We start from the raw sequence: 20,806 nt of genomic DNA on the forward strand, positions 1-20,806 counted from the left end.
AAGCAAACTTTCTCTTTCCCATATGAAACCCTCTTCGCCTCCACGCCCCACCACCACGCGCCACGGAAGCCCCGTGGACGCCGCGCCTTTCCTGGCCCCTCGGGGGCGCGTCTGTCTGCCCCTCTGTCTGCTCGTCTGTCTCCACGTCGCGGCTCTGAGCATAGACGGGCGGACAGAGCTGCAGACGGCCCTGATGAGACTTCCTGGGTCAGTTAGTACAGTTTCTTGAGAAAATAGAGTCGTGAAAATGTTGCTTCCTCCTAACAGTTCTTGAGTAAGTAGACGCGGTGTGAAGGGATCGGGATGGGGTGGGGGGATGATGCCGTTGGTGATGGCGGGGGCGCGCGTCCGCTCTGCACCGGCGGGTGCTTCCAGCCTGCTCCCGCCTCGGGTTGGCCGGAGCTGGGCCACACTCCTGCCCGCTGTAGGGAGACCGCGACCAAGGTGACGGACAGGCTCCTCATCCTCCACACACACACACACACACACACACACGCAGTCACCTCAGTAGCCACTTACTTTCTTTTTTAAAGATTTTATTTATTTTTTAGAGGGGAAGGGAGAGAGAAGGACAGGGAGGGAGACATCAGTGTGCAAGAGAAGCATTGGTTGCCTCTTGCATGCCCCAGATGGGGGCCTGGCCTGCAGCCCGGGCGTGTGCCCTGACTGGGAATCGAACCGGTGACCTTTTTGTTCACAGGCTGGCACTCAACGCACTGAACCACACCAGCCAGGGCACTAGCTATTTTCTCTGTGCTCTGTGCTTCCTCCTGGGACAAGGTAATTGGCACAAAGATGTTTTTTTTTTAAGTATCAGCTGATTAGACCTAATGGTTTCCATAGCTGCTGAAACAACACCCAGAAAAAGACACGAAAATTCTCGGAAAAGCCCTGGGAGACAGCACTCCCGAATGCAAATCACTCAGCCGAGCCCATCCCCCCCAGGGACCGTTCTGGAGACAGAGGCTCAGCTCGCCCTCTGAACCAGCCAGCCCCCCAAACTGAAGGGCACTGACCAGGGCACTCCCACAGTGAAGGCTTTCTTTCCTCCCTCTGGAATCGACATCGCCTTCATTTATCAGCTGGCAGCACCGTGGGGCGAACCAAGAGATTAAAACGATGATGGAATAATGACAGCAAGTCTGGAGAGAAGAGGGGACCGGCGCCCGAGCTTCTGCTGTCTCCTGCGTCCCCGCACTCGGGCACCTGGGGCACCGGCCGTCCACCCGCCACTCACCCTGCACCAGGGAGGAGCCCTGTCGTAGGAGGGATGCGGGCCCGAGGGCAAGGAGGCTGAGGAGGGGTCCTGCTCCCGATGGCTGTGTCTTCAAAAGGCCTCGACTGCTGTGACAAAAGCCAAGGGCAGGAGGACGAGACTGAGCAGCGGTCACAGGGCGGCCGAGACAGGCCTGGTGCCGGCTGCTCAGCGGACATGAAAAGGCGCGACTGGCCCCTTCGGGGAAGTGTGGGTTGAAAGAACTGGACACGAGCCGCATCAGGGGTGGAGAAGACACACGGGGTCTCCGCGGCCTCCCCGAAGGGGGATGCCTAACTCCCCAGCCACAGGAGAGGCCAAGGGCCATGGCTGCTTTTCATTCTAAAACAAACCTTTTTCCCCTTTTCCCATTTTCTCATACAGTGAAGTCGGGAGAGGAGTTCTTGCAAGCCTTAATTTCATGTCTGTAGCGCCCCCCCCCGGCACAGCCCTGTTCCCACACCCCCCACCCCCGGCAGCTCAGGGAGGAGTGGAGGGGCCCCACTGGGTGCGGCCTGAGGGAGATGGGGGCACCAGGGTGCGGGGGCTCGGCTGGAGGACGGAAGTCCAAGGTCTCTGCGGTTTCTGAAGGGGTCCCCTCCCTCCAGGCGCCGCTCCTGCCTTCTGACAGTGTCCCAGCATAATCAGTCCCTGGACACCCCACTGCCAGCCCTCTAGTCCCCACTGCCAACGTGCTCGGTCCCCCTGCCAACCCCATTTCATTCTAGGTCCCCCTTCCGCCTTTCCCCAGGCCAGGCAGCAGACCATCCCTTCAGAGGCTAGGAGAGCATTTGCGAACGGCAAGAGGGCTCCACGGAGGCTAGGGCCTAGACCCAGCCTGTGCCGCCCTCCCCCCCCCCCGCCCCCAGTGGTAAGCAGTGAGCAGGCCCTAGCCAGGTCTTGTGCTAACAGGGCTCAGGCAGGGCTCTGGATGAGCTGCCCCGCTCGGCCCCCTGCGACGGGCTTCTGCAGGCACGGCACCGCCCCACCCCTGTAGACGCTGCAGTGGGCGGAGACCCTGCCCAGCCAGCCCCCTGGGGCCGCTCCCTTCTCTGCCCGAGGCATCCCACCACCTTTGCAGCGTCCTTTCTGAGAGCGGGACCCCCAGGGCCTGCTGCCTCACAGGCACCCCAAGTGCCTGAAGCCAGCTCCATTCTGAAACCCCACTGCCTCCTGATCCAACCCCTCAGAGCTGGCCACGCGGCACAACGAGAGGACGTGTGCAGGGTGCCCAGCCTCCCCCGTCCCCCCGGACACGAGGTCCGTGAAGACAAGCCCGGGACCCGGGCCTGCACGTCCGTCTAGAATCTGCTTTCTGCAGGTGGCCAGCCTGACCCCTGCGGCCTCTGACGAGCAGGGACGACCTGGCTGGCCTCGGCGCTGATGAGGGCATTGTGTGGCACTTAAGGCAGGTTTAAAGTTTAAAAAAAAAAAACCAAGCCCAGGACACTTCTTTGGTTAAGTGGTTTACCCTTCGTGGTAATTAGATGTAGTGATTGGAATCTCTTTTCTATTACATGGCAATTTTCCTTTAAATTTCCCCTTAAAAAAAAAAAAAAAAGGAAAGACAGTGAGGAAGGAGGGAAGGCAGCGGGGCCAGGCGAGTCATTTGCATTTTGCGAATGAGGCCTCTTGTAAGCTCAGCTCAGGCATTGGGCCCAATGTATGGAATGCTTAAGAGATTACTAAGAATAAAATCTATTAATTAGTCATACTCAATTCCACCGACACGATGTGCATCAAAAGCTTCTTTTCTTCCCGTTTCTCCTTCCCTCTTCCTGCGGCCTCCTGCAGAAGCCTCCATCTTCTCCAGATTGGCCCCGGCTCCCCAGACCGCCCTGCCTCCCCCGTGAGGTGGAGCCTGGTGACTCACTGGGGGTGGTGTCCCCACCCGGGGCTGGGGGACTGGGTTTGGGGGCAGGAGCTGGGGGCCCCCGGCTTCCCCACCCAAAGCCCGAAGGCCGCCACCCCTGCCTTGTGCCCCTTCTCCCTCCCTTGCCGGGTTTGGGGAGGCCCACTCGCCCCAACAAGGGAAACCCAAGGCCAGGCAGAGCGAGGAGGGGTCTGGGAGGGTGTCCAGAGAGCTGCAGGGAGAGTGTATTTTGCAAAGGACGGCCGCTGTATCCCCTTCTGTAAAGTGGGGGTGGGCCAAGGCAGTGCCTAGCTTCCCCCGGTCAAGCTGGGTGCTCCAGAGGTCTCCTCCACTGACCCTGGAAGGTTCTGGCCGGTCCAGTACAGGTGACGGAGGGCCGCAGTGGGAGGGCCAGGGCATTGTGCCTGGGACTGTATCTGAGCCTCCCTCCTTCACCCCCGGTGAGCTGGGGAGCCAGGGGAGGACACCCGTCTCCCCCCCCCCCCGCCCCAACATCAGCAGCTCAAGCCTCAAAGCCAACCCAGTCTGCTCCAGACACCTGCATCCTGGATGCACCGGGGAGGAAGACGGGGCATCTAAGGCTCGTGCTTATGAAAAATACAACAAGGAAAATTGGATGCAGCAGACAGGGAGCGATGAGGCCGGGGCATCTGCCGGAAGGAGGGGCCTCGGGGCGCACAGCAGCCTGAGCCCCCAAGGACCAGATCGGGCTCTCAGGGCCAGGACGCAGCCAGGACCAGCTGCGGGCACCCCGTGCGCCCACGGCCCCTCCGCCACTCAGTCGGCGCAGGTGACGGGTGACAGACCCCTGGCGCTGGACCGGCGCCAGGTGGGGCGCTAACGAGCAGTCCACAGGCCCGCACAGGCCTTCCAGAATGCAGACAGAGGAGGCCTCTTTTTTTCCTGAGGAGGAATAAAAGGGCTCAAAAATGCAAATCGTGACCGTTTACAACCCAGCGAGCCTGCTAAATTGATTAGGAGAGATTAAGCTCCATGGAGGTGGAGAGAAAGGGGGATTTTTGGAGTTTCATGAACCTGTGGCCAGCGGCCATGTGTACGGCAGGGATTTTACAGGCTGGACTCGGGGGCTGTCCCTTCGCAGCTCCCCCCAGGGGCCTGGGGTTCTGTGCGGGCTGACGCCGCGCAGGCCAGCGCGCTCGGGATTACCCTGGGCTCAGGCGCTGCCCTCAGGGAAAGCAGCTCGGTCTCCGTGGGGGGGCTGGTGCTCCAGCATCTAAGACAGGGCAGGTTACGAGGTCTTTCAGAAGCTGCCCCAGCCGCCGGCAGAGACTCTGCCCCTGCCCTCCAGATTCCGTCTGCCTTCCAGGGTCAAAAGGGAGGGGAAATGGCCGGTCCAGTCACTGCAGAGTGCATGGGACGCCGAAGCCACGAGCTTTTCTGCGTCTTCTCTGTTCCAGGATGGGTCTGGGTCTGACCCATTCCCTGCGGTCCGTGAAAGGGAAGGGGGCCGACTGGAAAGGGAAACCGAAGGTCAGGGTAGAGAACCGCTGGCCTCGCAAAGGAATCAGGCAGTGAGCTCCCCGTCACTGGGAGCATTCAAGCACTTGATGAGGATATGGTAGATATTTTCCTGCCTAAGCCAAGACCTGGTTCTTTGACTCGAAGATCCTGGTTCCCACCCTCACTTTATCATCATCCCTCAGGACCCTCTGTGGGAGGTATCAAGAGATGATTACCGTGCTGCTCAGCATGGCCACTGTCCCCTGAAAATCCCAGGTCAAGGCCGTCCCACAGCCCCGTCAAAGAGCGGCTTGTGCTGGCAGAGATGCCACATAATCGCCACCCTCAGTATCCAAGAGGCTCTGGGACAGGAAGTAGAGACGTGCCACTCCATCCAGGAGTCTGGACAGGGCTTCGGATGGTGCACCCCACCCCCACCGGGGGGGCTGCCCGCTGGCCCTGCTCCCCGTGTGGCCATCCCACTGGCTATTTTCCCACCCGAGGCGCCCCGGGGCCCAGTGTGTCCATCGCAGCAGCTGGGTTAGCGGCCGTCTGTGGCACTGCTCGCTCTGCCTGTTTGGGCATTGACCATTTCTTTCAAACTGTTCCGAGTCCTCGCCTGAAAAACCCACTTTCGCTTCTTTAAAAACACTCACAAAAAGATTCCCCAGACTCCTCATTCCTCCGCCGCCTGCTTTCCCCTTCTCTCTTTGCATTTTTGATCCATTGTTCTCCTCTGGTTTCATAGATCGCATCATTGCTGGGGCCAGGCCCACTTTCTCACCATAACGGGGTTCGCAGGTGCGCCCAGACCCCCGAGGCCGCAGCGGCCAGGCTGCCTTTGCCCCCACGAGGCAGACCTGGGACAGCCACTGCCCCGGTCATGCCACGCCCCCTCCACCCCTTGTTACTGAAGTGCCTGGCCCGGGCTGGGAGGGCAGTGAGGGCGCACTGCGGGGCGCGCCCTGCCTTCCTAGCAACGCCTGCCCCTGAGGCTCTGCAGCCGCCAGAGCCACAAGGGTGCTCTGACCCCTGTCCTTCACACACCCGCCCACGCCGTCCCCCACGCCTGAAAACCCAAAGAGCGGAGCCCAGAAAGTCCTTGTAGGAAGGTCCCTACCGTCACTGCCCCTAAATCTCTTTTACAGCTGTCAGGGCGGATGGCTCCGCAGGCAGGGCGCCAGGTCCCTGAGCTCCTCCGCGCCGGGTCGCTGGGCCCAGCACCGCACCTGGCACACGGGCCGCTCCGCCGCCTCCTCTGCAACCCGCCTCTCGCTTCCTTGCCCTTCTGCCTACGACTGCCCCCTCTGGGCTGGGCGCGCAGGGTCCGGGAGTGTTAGCGCCCGCTCTTCTCGCGTCCCGCACCTGCCCCTCGGCAGCCTGGCACGCGGAGGCGCTCACTTCTCACGGCTCCTCCCCTCCGAGGCATCTCACTCCGCCGACCCTTGGACCCACTGACCGTCAGCTGCGAGCACAGCCAGCCCGGGTGACTCAGTTTCCCCTCTCCACGCCGAGCCTCTGGTGGGAGACCAAGAGGGCGGAGAACTGGGTGTCGCGCCTTGTGAGGCCCGCGCTTCAAGAGTCCGCACACCCTGCGCCATCCACCGGGAGGAACTAACCAAGCGTTCTCCTCAAGACGGAGAAAAACAAAGGCAACAGGAGCTGCCAGTCAGAGCCACAGCGGTGCGGGCTGCCTCCCGCTCACCCCCCAGGGGCCTCGCACCTGCCCTGGGCCGGGGTCAAGCTGGCTGAGTGTCCCAGGGACCACCCACATCCGGCCAGTCTGGCTTCAGAAGGTTCTGGGAACCCCAGAGGAAGACGAAGCCCTGAAACTAGCCTTAGTTTTTTTGTTGTTTTTGTTTTTTTTTTTACCTGACCCAGCACGCCACCTGCCAGCGGGCTGTGGCCCCGCTGAGAAGCCCACCCAGCGACCAGGCCCAGGTGCGGGACTGCAGTGGCGAGGGAGAGGTTTTTGGACGGGGACCCTGGTGCCTTCCAGCTCACAGAGATGCTGAGAGCCGTGGGGAGGGGTGTGCACCGCCCAGTGCCTGAGGTTTGTCATCCGAGAGGGGGCAAGAGATGGCGCTGAAGGTTGGGGGAGGCCGCGGGCCATGAACACGGGCGCGCCAGAGCCGTGCGATTCTGCTGGCTGGCTGGAGCGGACACCTGCTAATGATGAATGTCACCTGGGTGGGGGAGGGGCACTGTGTGCAGGGAGGCAAAGCGGGGAGTAAACTCGGAGAAACCCGCCAGAAGCACTGCAGAGCGACCGTTTTCTGAGAGCCGCCCCAGCCCTTGGTCCCCTCCCCGGGAAAGATTGGTTGCGTGGCGTTTGGTATCGCGGAGCATTCTGGAGTTCCGGGCGCTCGGTTCCATGTGATCCCTGCCCGGTGCTCCCGGAGCGGAGGCTGGGGGAGGCCGGGGGAGGCCAGGGGAGAGGTGGGCCCCGGCCAGACCCTGGGGAAGAAGGCGGGTGCCCGGCCGACCAACAGTATGGGGAGCGTGGGCCTGGTCCCTCGCAAACCTGTGACAAAAGTCCTTCCTGCCATCCAAGGGACCCCTGCCCAGGCACCCCAGCCTCCCTGGAGCCCCTCCCCTCCCCCACCTGCAGAATCAGCCCCGTAGGGCCGCCGGGCCGCACGCTGCTGTCTTTGTCTTTTTTCTCCGAAGAGCAAAGCAATCCCAGGGGTCTGAGGGACGGGACCACCCCCACGGCCGTCACCTGAGACTCGGCTGGCTGACCCGGCCCGGCCTCAGGCCCGCCAGCCGCACTCCCAGCCTGACCGCCAGACGGGTGTTTCTGGCGAGCGAGACACGCAAACGCCCCCCCGCCCCCCCACGCCGCCGACCCAAACCAAAGTGCACTGCGCCCGCCCTCGCCTCCTTCTCGTAGGTGCCTTGAAACTTCACTGTCGACACGAATGTGACGAACTGTTTGGTCCTGTGTTCTGTCTGTCTGTTTTCATACGAGATGTCCGAGTCCACTTTCCTTGTCCTTTCTTGAAATAAATAGAAAGATTTAACTTTTACGGTCCTCTCGCTGCTGACTCTCGGCTTGCGCCCAGCGTCCCGGGGCCCAGGTGTGTGTCTGCGCGCCCACGGTGCTGGCCGCCCACGCCCCGTCCCCAGGCCTCGCTCCAGCGGAGCTGCGCTGGCGCAGAGGCGGCGGCGGGGGCAGGGTGGGACGGACGCTCTGGGTTAGGAAGGTCCCTGGGCGGGCGCCACTGGAACCAAAGTAATGATTCTGCTCCGAGACGAGAGGGACCTCTGATCTTGTCGCATGAGCCTCCGAGAGGGTCCCCACGTGGAGACATTACAAGGAACTGCGGGTCGTCCCTTAGGAGGCTCTGGCGCCCACGGGGGCGTTCAGAGGAGACGGGTTGCGCGGACCCCAGGAACACGTGCTCTTCTGCGCCGGGCGTGCGCTCCGCTGGGGCCCCCATGGGCGTGGCCCCCTAGCCACACCCACCGCAACCACGGCTCTGCTAGCCTCCTCCGCTGTCTCAGACAAAGAAACAAATGCCGCGCCCTGAGAACAGTAGCGGTTTCGGCTCAGTTTAACGTGACTCTTACTTCCGCCTTAGATCTGATCTCACGTCTGGGTTCAGGTTAGTGAGCTTTTCCTTCTATTCCAAGGAAGCAAAGTTAGTTCCCAATGGACGTTGGTGGCAACTGGCCTCCCTGGGGTGACTTGGGGCACTCTGGCCCCACGGGTGTCCCTTTCCCTCACCCTCTCTGGTCCTTCCACCTCCCGGGGGAGGGAGCCAGCCCAGAGGGACCATGCCAGAAAGCACTGCACTAGGTGAGCCGCCGTCAGGCCCAGCGCACAGGGGGCGCCCCGGAGGGCAGGGGAGTAGGCGGGAGGGAGGCGCCCACCCCCACACTGGCAGCGCACCAAGCAGGGTGCCCCCGGGGCTCTGCTCCAGCCTGGGCAGGAGGGCTCTCAGACTGCTCCTTAGCATCCAGAGCTGACAGAGGTTGTGCCAGGAAGGGCTGTCAGTCTCGGCCGTTTGGGGACCCCTGGATTAATGCCACTGCTGTCCTGCAGGGCTGCTCAGGCAGGGCCCTGGAGTCCCGTAGGGCCCCTCCAAACTGAGTTAGACCCACACACTCCAGCACATACTCCCCAAGCCTCAGCTTCCACATCTGTAGAATGGGTGAGTGCTGAGCCTCCGTGACCGGGGCGTGACCCTGGGCGTCCATCTCTGGTCCAGGGAGCCCCAACCCCAGCCCACCCCAACCCCAGGTAGGCACCGAGCGGGTTGGCGTGTCTTACAAGGAGGCTGGGCCGTCCCAGCAGAGCCCCTGGGGCAGGACAGCAAAGCTTCCCAGGTCTAGCACAGAGGACAGACGTCCCAGCGAGGGTGAGGCCTGTTTCCCAGACCACCCGACCTCGCCCGAGGTCTGTGGCCGCTCTCTGAAACCCACCGGGGAGGGTGGCCCGTCGGCCCAAGCTTCCAGCTTCAGGAGGACAGAGTGTGGGAGGGGGCACCTGAGGTTTTCCTAAGTGCTGAGGGGGCACTGGGTGCGCCTCTGGAGGGTCTCACTGAGACCCGGCGGGGGGGGGGGGGCGGTTCCAGGATCTGTATTTCCAGATAACTGAAGGAAGACGCTCCAAACACAACCTGCCCTTTCTGAGTCGCTGTGTGCCCCCTGCCCCCCCAACCCCTGACCTCATAGGAGAGCAAGCAGAGCTGGGCCACCCCTCAGGGGGGCATGAGTTCAGGACCCTGAGGTGCCCCGTGTCCCCAACATGTCTTCAGATGGCCCCCAGGAGACGGGGTGGACTTCCCGAGAACCTGGGACCCCCCCCCCCAAACACACACACACGCACTGTAGCACCTACCATGCAATACTCCAGCCACACAGTTTCCGGCCCATTCCTTCCCACAGACGTCTCAGGACTTGCGTGTCACTGAGGTCACGGACAGGTGTGGGGGTAACACCCCAAGTGGCTGCCCGATGGCCAAGGGCGCACCCCAAAGCCCAGGGCCCTGCTTCTGGAGTCCAACTCCTCTCGTTTAGTCCGACTCAGGACTGACAGTGCCAGTTGAAGTGGAGAAGGAGAGGGTGGCCACTACCTACTATGCTCGGACCCTACTGGCTGCAGGTCCTAGATGCTTCCCTGCCTCCACTTCCCCGGAAGGGCCCCTGGCCTCACCAAGCATCCCAGAGAAGAGGCCACCAAACCCAGGAAGGGTCTGACACTCCAAACCACACCCCCCAGACCCAAGTTCTGTGGCCTATTCTGAGCACCCGGCCTAGAAGGCCCCAGAAGCTTCTGAAGTCACGCAGCCGGCCCCAAAATGCGGCCTCAGTGGGTCTGGGTGCGGCTTGCTCACCCACTTTGAGGTGCCCCAAAACAAAGAGCGCCCCACGCTGCAGGCTGGCCGCCTCCCCGTGCCCCCTCCACACGCCCGGTCGCCCTGTCAGCATCTGCTCCCCCTCAGCCGGTGGCCCGAGGCCCCCACGGCCCGCGGCCCCCATGGCAGGCGCCGCCGAGGGACCCCCTCCTGCGGTGGCGACGAAGTAAATGGGGTCTGCGAGCCGGGAGCCGACGGCACAGACAAGCCCGTGCTCCCCCTTCAGAGATTTACGGGGGAAGTGAAATCTTATTTGCACCGCTGCCAGGCTCGGGACGCGATGAAATTACGCCTGGGGAAGGGACCCGGCCGGCTCCGCGCGGAAGCGGCTGCATCGGAGATGGGCTTATTAAAAGCCACAGTGGCCACATTTCAACCTGTTTCAGGTGTTAAGTAATTTACTGCCACCCAGAATTCAGCGGTAGGTTTTTATCATTTTTATTTCCTCGGCGCAGGCGAGAGCCCGAGAGGTCCCCCTCACGGGGAACTTCGGGTCTAAATGCTCCCTGCCCGCCCCCGCCAATGCAGAGGGGAATGGGGTGCAGGGGCCTGGGAGGAGGCAAGAGTGGGGGCCCCAGGGGCAGCAGACGGCCCTGACGCACCCCAGGCCTGGCCAAAGCCCAGAGTGACAGGGGAGGCAGGCCGTATGACCTGCACCCCACATCTGGGGGCCCAGTGACCCCCCAAGACCCTGAGGGCGTTTCTGAGGGTGGCAACCGTGTGACTTCTCTGAGAGCGGTCACCTCTCTCTCTCTCTCAGGACCTGCCCGCCAACCACACGACGGTCAGTGAGTCTCTATTGAGCACTGACTGTGTGCCAGGCCCTGCTCAGGTGGGAGGCACAGCAGTGCACGGGGACCCTGAAGGCCCCTGCCCAACGGGGTCTTGCCAGCCTCTGCTGGTCCGGGTCAAACAAATACGTGTGGTTGGTTGATTAAAATCTCCGAGGGCAAATCAGCTCTTGGAAGAAAAGACCCTGGCATGGGGGGCGCCACCCAGCGAGAGCGGGGAGGCAGGGAGGGTGAACGCCCACCTCAGGAGAATCTGCCGTCCCAGTCCCTGCAGCGGGGACCTCCCCACGCCGCAGACGAGAAGGCGCAGGGCCTCTGGGTGTCGGCACCCTGTGCCTTCCATGGAGAACGTGGGGGGAGGGGCCCACGCCCTGTCTTTCCCTGTCCCCCACCCCTCACAACTCTCGGGGAGCGCACAGCCGCCCCTTCACGGAGAGCTGCAGGCAGGGGCCGCGCTGTCTGGGGTTCACAGGGTCACAGGGGGGCCCGCGCCCTCGGCGCCGTGAGCCCCCGTCAGCACAGGGCCGGGCAGAGGGCGGCGTGGCGCCCCCTGCATGTGGGGATCGGGCCTATTTGGGAGGCCTGGGAGCTGAGCCGCCGCCGTTCCGAGGCCCCCTCTCCACCTGTTCCCAGATGCTCCAGGAAGGCCAGTGGGAACCTTCCAAGTCCAGGCTGAGCCAAGAGCAGAAATTCTTAATTAGCTTTCCCTTGGACCGGGGCCCTGGCGAATGGATTAGTCGTGGTGGGACCGAGAAAGAGCACGGAGTCCTCCTTAAAGCCGAAATTACAAACGGGGGTGGGAGTGGGGGGGTGAAGGGCCCGGGGGACGCCGCCAGGGACAGCGGGTGCCGAGCAGGCCCTCCCCGGCTCACCGGGGACTGGCAGATGGAACCCGTCACCAGGACGGCAGGGGAGACTTGCGCTCGGCAAGGCCGCGGTCCCCAGGAAGCTGGCGCGGGGAGGCGCTCGGCCCGGCCACGCAGCCGCGTGCCTGAGCCTTCTGCTGACTGGGCTCCCTCCCTCCCGTGTGGCCGCCCAGGTCTCTGAAGCTTCCTCATGGGGCGGGGGCGGAGGGGCATTTCCTCAAGGGGCGCCCATCTGCGAAAGGCAGGATGGCGCGGCCCGATGGCCACCAGGCCCCATCCTCACTTACCCCCGTTTCCAAGCAGGCCCACCGAGGTCCCCACCTAAGGGGCCTGCCCACGGCCACAGGGACAGGGATAAGCGCTGGGGCTGGGTCCTCCCGGGCTCCTCCCGCAGCCCAAGTCCTGGCCCAGGAGGCCTCACGAGGGGGCCGGACTGGGGGGGTCTGGTCTGTGAGCCCGGAAAGAAAGGCACCGACGAGGCCGGGCGGCTCTGTTGGCCGGAGCATCCTTCTGTCGCACCAGGGCCGAGGGTTCAATCCCCAGTCAGGGCACGTGCGGGAAGCCGCCGATGAACGCATGGATAGGTGGAACAACAAACTGATGCTTCTCTCTCTCTCCCCCTCTCTCTCTCTAATAATAATAATTAATAAAAGAAAAGGGTAAGAAATGCACAGATGAGCCTGCCCCAGATACCACTGTGGAGAAGTAGGCCTCCCAGGCAGCTTCCTCCAGGAAGCCTTCCCTGACCCACCCGCCGGTGCCTCACACTCTGTGCTTGACAGCACAGAGTGTCACCCCGTGACCAGGGGGTCACCCCGTGGCCCCCATGCTGCAGCCAGCGGCTTTTGGAAGCAGGGACTGGGTCTGTGTCATTTCACCCTCTCTGGACGAAGGACGGAGGCTGCACCCGCCTCAGGCCCAGGCTCTCCCGCCGGCCGGCTCTGCCCAGGGGGGCACGGGAGGGGTAGGCAGGCGGGAGGACAATTCAAGGATGCGGAGACCCAAGTTCCCCGGGGCCGAAGCATCTGGAGTATGACTTGTGCTCTCCCCCTTGAGTTTCCCCTCCAAGGCCTCTCTGCGGTGGTCCCGCCTTGCTGGGCTCTGCAAATACGGGCCGCCCTTGGGGGGCAGGCAGAGAACGGGCACCGGGGGGCCCCGGCTCCCCTCTGGCCTCCCTGCTCTCAGCGCCGGAAGCTGTGCCACACCTAGGGCACTGCCTTGGGCACCCTCGAGGTGCTCTGCCTGGTTGCCCCTTCCAGACACCCCAGTGGAAGATCGTTACAGGTGTTTCTGCTGCCTGGGCCACGTCTCCCTGTTCCAGCTTGCAGCCCCGGCCCCCGGCCCCTGCCGGATGAATGGACACAAAGCGGAGCGAATGGCTGTGTGGTGGAACCCACGGGAGGGAGCCTGACCCGGGTCAGGGGAGGCTCCTGAGGAGGTGACACCCCAGCCAGGACCCTGGAGCGTCTGAGTGGGGTTAGCCGAATGACGGCAGGGGTGGGGGGGTGCAGGGAGACCCTGGGCAAAGGCCAGGAAGTAAGAACGTGCAGTTACGAGTTACCCCACATCATGTATCCAGGCTGAAACGGAGAGAGCGGGGGAAGGAAGCAGAAAAGGCAGGGGAGGTTCTGGGGCCAGATGATGTGAGGGTGCCAGCTGGGGTGCCCAGAGAGAGAGCCCAGGTCACTCCTTCTCCCAGCTGGGGACCCCAGGCTGCCAGGAGAAGCCACGGTGACAGCCAGGGCTCCCCTGCACTAGGGGTCCCCACCTCCACTGTGGCCCCCCACCTCCACGAAAACCACCTGACCCCCGCTGTGCTGGGTGGGCCTGGCACCAGCCACGGGGGTGCAGACAGCGCTGCACCCCAGATGCTCCACCCTGGGCAGGCCCACAAAGACCAAGGCCACAGCCCAGGAAGTGCGTGGACCCCCAGAGCCAGGGGGCTGGGGTGCAGCTGGGATCCCCTCCCCTCCCCTCCGCCCAGGAGCACCTCCAGCAGCAGGGGTGGCCACACAAGCAGGCAGTGGCGGTGGCCCTGCCGAGGCTCACCGAGGACAGAGAGGAGTTCTCTGTGTTTCCTGGCACACAGCGAGTGTTTCCAAGCACCTACTACGTGCGGGGCTGGCGCAAACCGCCGGGGGTGAGCCGGGAAAGGGCCTGCCTCCAGCGGCACCTGCCTCCGCACACAGCGACACTTCCAGCCCCCGGCCGCACCGCGCCCGGGGGAAGAATGATGTCCCTTGTTTCAATTAGCCCTTTCTTGATTACTTGCGAAGTTCTGCATCTTTCCACTTGTTTACTGGCCGTTTGTTTTCCCCCTTCTGGGAACTGCCCGTCCACATCTTCTGCCCATTTTTCCTGTTGATTTGTGGGAGCTCCTCACGTAGCAGCAGGAGGCGAGAAGCAGCCTTCTCTCGGGGCAGACCCCCCAGGGCCTCCCTCCAGGGTCCCTGGGCCCAGGAAAGGCAGGAGGACCACTGTGGGCTTCTGGGGGCTTTCCCACCGAACCGCTACAGCCCCGCCCAGCTCCCGACGGGCCAGCGCCGCTGGAAGATGGAGCGGCTTCTGCAGGTGGGAGCCCCTGCCGGGCCCGCACCTCAGCTGGCAAAACCCAGTTCTTGCTTGCAGGAGGCGTCTGCCCTGCCGGTGGCTGGCGGGGTGCCCCTGACGGCACTCAAGGGGAGCCAGCTGGCGTAGCTGGGCATCGCGGGGGGAAGGGATGCCTTCCATCATCCCAGGCCGGTTCCGTGGGGGCCGTCCGACAGAAGGGCGGGTCCCGAAACCCCAGGCAGACTCTCCCACCAGAATTCCAGGGTCCGCTCTGGCCCCCCGCCCCCCCCCCCCCGGCCCCCTGCTTCCAGCGACCATGGTCTCTCCCTGAAAAGTGACTCAGGCCCGGGAGGACACATGGGAGCCCTGGCGCCTTGCCCTCTGCCAAGGCCAAGTCTGCCCTTTCAGGGCCGGGAGCAACCAAACCCCGCGGTTTATTTTCCCTCCCGTGCTTTTCGGATCCCAGCAGACGACGCAGGCCGTAAAACTGATTTCCGAAGCCTATAAAGGCAATAACATTTAGGGAGCCTGGAAAAATAAGAGCCCCTCCTTTCCTCGGGTACTGGCTGCCAGGAACCCTCGGGGGGCCCCTCTGCAGCTGGGGGACGCACGGCTCGGGGCCAGCCTGCACACGTCCCTGCGCCAGGTGGCGGCGGGCACATGTGGCGAGGGACGCAAGGCGGCCAGGGAGGCTGCAGACTGCCTGCTCACCTCCACCCTGCCCGCCCTGCTCACAGCTGCACTGGCTCTCCCAAAGCCAGCCAGAGCCCACAGGACCCCCACACCACCCCTCTTCCCCATCCCCCATTAAAGCCCCAGCAGACTGTGGGCCATTGTGCTGGTGCTGGCCACGGTCACCCACTGTGGCCGGAGCAGTGGGGACTGCCTGAGCTACGGGGTGGCCCGCTGGGCCTCCTGGGTGGCCGCGCCCATCACCCTGCTCTGCCCCATGCTAGAGCGAGCCCTCCGGAAGGGCCAAGATGACACTGCCACAAAGGTGGCCGTTGTCACCTCTGGGTGATGACAGAAGGGGGTTGGGGCCCTACAGGGACCTGGAGACCTCAGCTCTGTCCCAAGCTCTCCAAACACCGCCCCCCCACCCCCTCTGGGGCTGACACCACACCTGCTAGCCAGAAGGACGCCTAGTACGTGGTTGCTTCGTGCCCACGCCCACGCCCTCTCACTCACTCGCTCCGAGGTGACGGACAGGTGAAGAGCGCCCAGGAGACACAGTGAGCAGGCGCAGTCCCAGCTCCCTGACCTGCCTGCAGACAAGTCACAGAGCAGCCCTGCACCTTCTCGGCCTGAGAAGTGAGGGCACTGAAAGCCACCTCCTGGTCACTCTTGTGATGTTTGTCCTGGGCTCAGAGCATTGCTGGGCCAGGGTAGGACCACTGTCTGTGGCTGTGGGCGAGAGGCCGGGCCGGTTACGAGGGCAAAGTGCAGCGGGGGGTGGGCCCCACCAGAGGGGAGAGGGCCTGTCTGGGGGTGGAGGGAGGGGCCACACGACCCCCGCCGTCTCGCGGGTGAGGGCGAGGGCAGAATAATGTCGGCAGGCGGGGCACGCAGGCAGTTAAACCCCACCTTCGGGGCAGACCCCCTGTGCAGCCAGCAGCCCACGGCCAAGGGCAGGGGGCGCCCCCTGGGTGTGCGGGGGTTGGGGGGCACCCGGCGGCTCTCAGGACCCCCTCTTGGAAGTCACTTATCCTCGTTCTCCTGCAGGATTAAAACCTGTCATGACACGGAATTAGCCATGGGCTCAGCTCCGGCTTAACTACAAAGAGGTAGAGAGAAGGAGGATCTTCTAACCGGGATCCCCGCTCCCCGCAACGGGCCCCCTTTGGACTCTGCGGGAGCAGAAGGGGCGGGGAGGCGGGGTGCCGGCCCCCGGAGCACATGGGTGGGCTCGGAGGGGCTCCGTGGCCGGCTGTGGGGCCTCGAGCCAGCGCGTGCAGGGCGCGCTCTCGGTGGGTGTGGAATTTATGCGGCTGCCTGCGTGGTTCCTACGGCGAGACGAATCTCCAGGCCGCTTTTCTCAGCAGGAACAAGCCTTTCCTTCAAATCAATGGTGACACGTACTTAAGCTGCCATATTAAGGAGGGAAAGATTTTGCCAGCCCCCCGGGGCCAACCCTTATTAGTCGCCGGCTCACGTGAAAGACACTGCAGCGGGCCTGGGCGAGGCAGGAGGCCCGGAGGCCAGGCCAACGGACACGGGAATGGACAGCGACAAACAGGAGGGCAGAGGGCGCCTCCCACGTCAGACGCAAGGCCACGCTTCTGATCCCTGGGGGGCGGGGGTGCACTTGGGGAGTGAGACTGGAGAGGACTCCGGAGCAAGGCAGGGAGCATCTGCAGGTAAATACAGGACGGCTGGCGAGGGTAAGACAGATAGAGGATGGGGAATAAAGGGAGAGAGCAGAGGGAAAGAGAAAGAGGCATTCGGCTGATGTTTACATTGATTTCCAAGTTTGGAGCCATGTAGAACCTAAAATCTTGTTTCCCATTTTGCTATGGCTGCCAGGAAGCTCAAAGCCACATTTTGTCTTCAGTTGCAATAGACCTGTCAGCCTAGTGTTCGAATGGGTCAAGACCAGAGCAGGTGCCAGGAGCCCAGCTGCCCCAAGCAGCCGCGAAGAGCACAGAATACATGGGTGGGCGCATCCCAGGAAGGCGGCCACGCTGCCGCCCTCAGTCCACTGGACAGCAGCCTCCAGTAGCAGGTGGCAGGGCCGAGTGGAGGGCCACAACCGGGACTCTAGCAAGAGGCTAAGGCAGGCATGTCAAACTCATTGTCACCGGGGCCCACATCCGCCTCGAGGTTGCCTTCAAAGGGCCGAATGTAATTTCAGGGCCGTAGAAATGTCACAACTCCTTAACAGTTCAGTGGGAGCTCGGCGCTGCCGCCGGGTAGAAACGAGGTGCCGGGTGATAAAGCAAGGTGGAGGGCTGGATTCGGCCCGTGGGCCGTGTGCTCGCCACCTGCGGGTTAATGGCTTGGAAAGCCTGTGCCGAAGTGGGGGCAGAAAGGCTCCGGGCGTGGCTCAGAGCCCGGGCACGTGCGCACCAGACACGCCGGCCAGCGCCCTCCCCGCCCCTTCCCTTCTCGCTTCTGTTTCAACGGTCCCCTGGTTTTATTGCGCCCGTATCTCAGCGGAAACAGGGGAGTTAAACACTTTTAGGAAATCAATGCCGGCTCAAGTGCCCGCTTCCTCAGTGACGACGGCCACCACGCGTTGAGCCCCGGTGACCGGTCACACCTGCACGCAGCCTGCGATCCCCTCACCCAGCTTCCGCGGGGACGTGGGGACGCCACCGGGTTCACGGCTGCGGACGCCACGCCTCAGAGGAGGCGTGCATCCCGGTCAAGGTCACGTGACCTCGTCAGTGGCCCCAGCAGCCCTGTCCTGTACGTCCCCCGATGTGTCCCCACGCCCACCCCCAAGCCCCGGACCCCAGCACCCTGCTCTGTACACCCAGAAGGGGCTCCCGCCCCACCTCTTAGGAGGGAGACGAGGCTGAGTTAAGGTCAAGGCCAAGGAGGTGCTGAGAGGTGGTCAGACGGCCCCTCGAATTCCATGAGCCCCTGGCCCACGACCCCCTGGCCTCCCACTCTGCCAAGCCCAAGGCCTCACCTGCAGACCGGGGGACGGGGAAGCCCCCCGCCGGCTGCCAGTCGGTCGGGGTGGAGCATCTCCACTGGCGGTCGGGGCTGCAAAGCTCCCGTTGAATGTCAATTCTGGGCCATTTGCTTTACGGATTTTAATGTTCCTGTTTCTCCTCAACATCCTCAGCAAGGTAGCTCGTGCTTTTCAAAAGGGATGTGGCGTTTGATGATGTTGAAACCGTGGAGGAATACAGCCGGGCGGCAATCATAAAGCCGACGCCGGCGCTGCTGGCGGGGGAACGGCTGGCAGCTGGGCCTCTCTCTGCCCACACACGGGGAAGCTCCTATTTTTATGGCGGTTCCAGTGTCTGGGTGGGGGGGGCCGTGGCGCTGGGGAGGAGGGTGGGTGCCGCTGCACCCAGACCACCTGTTGCCGCTGGGAGCAGGGTGCAGCCGAGGGGGCTTCAATAACCCGAAGCAGAGGGTGGCACCCCACCGAGGCAGGTCGGCCGGGTCCACCCCTGCCTCTGCCCTCCGCCCCGTCTGTGCTCATGGCCCCCCACCCCCCCCACTGCCAGGCTCCACCTGCCACACGGCCCGTCCTCCTCCAGGTCTGCAGCCCCCGAGACCCATGTTCCCAAGTCCTCGCCGGCTTCCGCCTCCTGACATAAATAGCTATGTCCCCTCCCCTGCCCAGCATGTGCCCACCAGGCAGCCTGCTCCCACCCAAGGGTCCTTGGCCCCAGCAGCCCGTACGTAGGCAGGCGTTCTCGGCCACCCCTGGAGCAACGAGCACCAGCCGTGGGCGGACCCTGTCCACCCACGGAGACTGAGTGTCAGAGGGCCCCACCCCTCCAGAGAGGGTCCCGTGGGCGGTGGGGAGGTGCACTCACGGATGAGAACGGCGGGTCTCGTCTGCTGAGCCCCTACAGTGCGAAAAGATCACCCGCAGGGATTCAGCTTTCCCCTGGGTGCGCCCCTGCGGCCGGCGCCCGGGGCAGCTGGGCCCCAGAGGAGAAGCAGAGTCAGGGCGGCCGGGTCTTACTCCAGCCTGTCCCGTGAGCAGCCACAGCGCCCGCCTCCAGAAGTGGGACTCAGGGCATGAGGGGGGGGCCTGTGATGGGGCCCCTGCAGCCACCGGGGACAGGGCTGTGCCCCAGGGCCTGAGGGTGTGGCGGGACCAGTAGCTCGCAAAATAAACAAGTGAGCCCTAAAGGTGAGCTTCTGAAGTGGGGCCAGACCCTGAAGAGGAGAGAGGAAGGGCGGGCTGGAGGCTGCCAGGGCGGGGTGGAGGTGGGGAGCCCTGCAGGTGGCTTCGGCTCAGCCGGCACAGGCTGACAGGGAGCGCCTCCGTCACCGGCCTCCTAGAGGAGGGGCCAGCCACCATCCTGGCCCCGCACAGGTGACTCCTGTGCGAAACACACACACACCCTTCTCCACGGAAGGCAGGGCAGACGCTGACAGCCCTGCTGTGGTGGGGGCGGGGTGGGGGGCAACTCCCTTGTCCTGCACCCCCAGTCAGGACACCCCAAACACAGAAGACTGGGGGTCGGGAGGGGGCCCTCTGCCACCTGGGGCTCCATTCACCACAGGGAAGACAGGAGGGAGGGAGCTTTAACCGGCTCAGCAGAGGGAGGGCCAAACCCTGTCCCTGGCGCTAACCCGAGTGCCGAGTGCCAAGCGCAGAGCAGGCTCCACCCCGAGGGTGTAAGCAGCCCCCCCCACCCCGAGAAGTGGCAACAGCAGTGAGCACAGAGCTGACGAAGGTCAAGGGTTACGCTGTCCCAGACATTGTTCTGAGCATCTCCACCAGCTGTCTCCTTTCACACCGCAACCCAGGGGCATGGGTCCTAGTGCTCTCTTGTCCCCGTTTTACAGACGAGAAAACTGAGGTTCAGAGAGGTTAAGCCACTTGCCCAAGGTCACACAGCTGGTCCACAGTGGAGCCAGGAAGTAGGGGGTGAAGAAACAGGGCTGGATCCTTTGACTCCCTTTTCCGCCATGCGACATCCTGGAGACCACCCCAAGACGGGACCAGGCCAGGCCGCGCCCAGAGGCCCCCGGGTCAGGGCGTGGTGTGTGCGTGAGCCCCTCCCAGGGGTCTGGAGGAGCAGGGTCAACTCAATGCCCCTGCACACTGCATGGTCTGCACAGAGTTGGGTGTTGGGGTGGGGAGGGAGCCCCCGTCCCTGCGTGGCTTCCCCGTGCTGCACCAGACCCTTCCACCTCCTGGGGGCACAGGGCGCCCTTCCGTTAAGTGGGCAGGCCAGTCACAGCCTCTGGGCGTGGGGGGGGGGGCCCTGGAGCCGACCGGCCAGCCCTGGGCCAAGTGCTGGCAGATCATTCCGGACAACAAGCCAAGGCCTACAGATCCAGCCCTTTTCACGCTTGGCCAATTTAATGATCCCCATTAATTTCACAGCACACACATTCCCACAAGCTCCGGCCTCCTTGGCTCTGCACTGGGGGTGCAGCACACTCAGGGCACACGGGGGCAGGTGCGGAGGCCAGACAGCCGCGAGGACGGGCGGGGCCGCGAGGAAGGGCCAGGGCTGCAGAGCCCTGGCAGGTGTCTCCCAACCACGTCTGCCACAAGGGGAGACCACGGCCAAGGAGGGAGGGCCCGGAGAAGGGGATCCGGAAGGTCCGATGTGCCGCCTTCCTGCTGTGTGACCCTGAGCGGGTCACCGTCCCTCTCTGTGCTCCAGGTATCGCCCGTCTCCCTCTGAGACTGTGAAGGCCGGTGGGGACAGGCACCGAGCCACCGAGCCCTGCACCCCCAGAGCCAGGGACCTCACACGCAGCCCACAGGTGTCCACCACTGTCCTCATCTGTGCAGGGCTTTTCCTCCCGGCCCAGCTTCTGCGGCCACGGAGGGGCAGGGGAGCCTGGGCTGGGGCGGCAGTGGGGGGGTGGGCATCCCTCCCGCTGCCTGATGGACTCTCAAAGGCAACGGGTCACTCCTTCATCCCACAGACACTCACTGAGGCCCAGAACAAAGGGTCGTGGGTCCAGGGCCCGTGTCCCCCCCCCCACGTCCC

General features: G+C 63.8%; 1 protein-coding gene and 1 long non-coding RNA gene across 4 annotated transcripts in view; both read right to left on the reverse strand.

The window, feature by feature from the left end:
- The window catches only part of MACROD1 (mono-ADP ribosylhydrolase 1), a 135,506-nt gene that overhangs the window by 96,535 nt on the left and 18,165 nt on the right, over positions 1 to 20,806 (reverse strand). The window lies entirely within an intron of this gene.
- Positions 814 to 11,970, reverse strand: LOC118501389. Its single transcript, XR_004904034.1, has 4 exons — positions 11,960 to 11,970; positions 10,633 to 10,643; positions 7,855 to 7,861; positions 814 to 2,373 (listed from the first exon to the last, which is right to left on the reverse strand). It is a non-coding gene; the product is annotated as an uncharacterized LOC118501389 (long non-coding RNA).

Source organism: Phyllostomus discolor, chromosome 6, assembly GCF_004126475.2.
Source record: "Phyllostomus discolor isolate MPI-MPIP mPhyDis1 chromosome 6, mPhyDis1.pri.v3, whole genome shotgun sequence".
Taxonomy (NCBI): Eukaryota; Metazoa; Chordata; class Mammalia; order Chiroptera; family Phyllostomidae; genus Phyllostomus; species Phyllostomus discolor.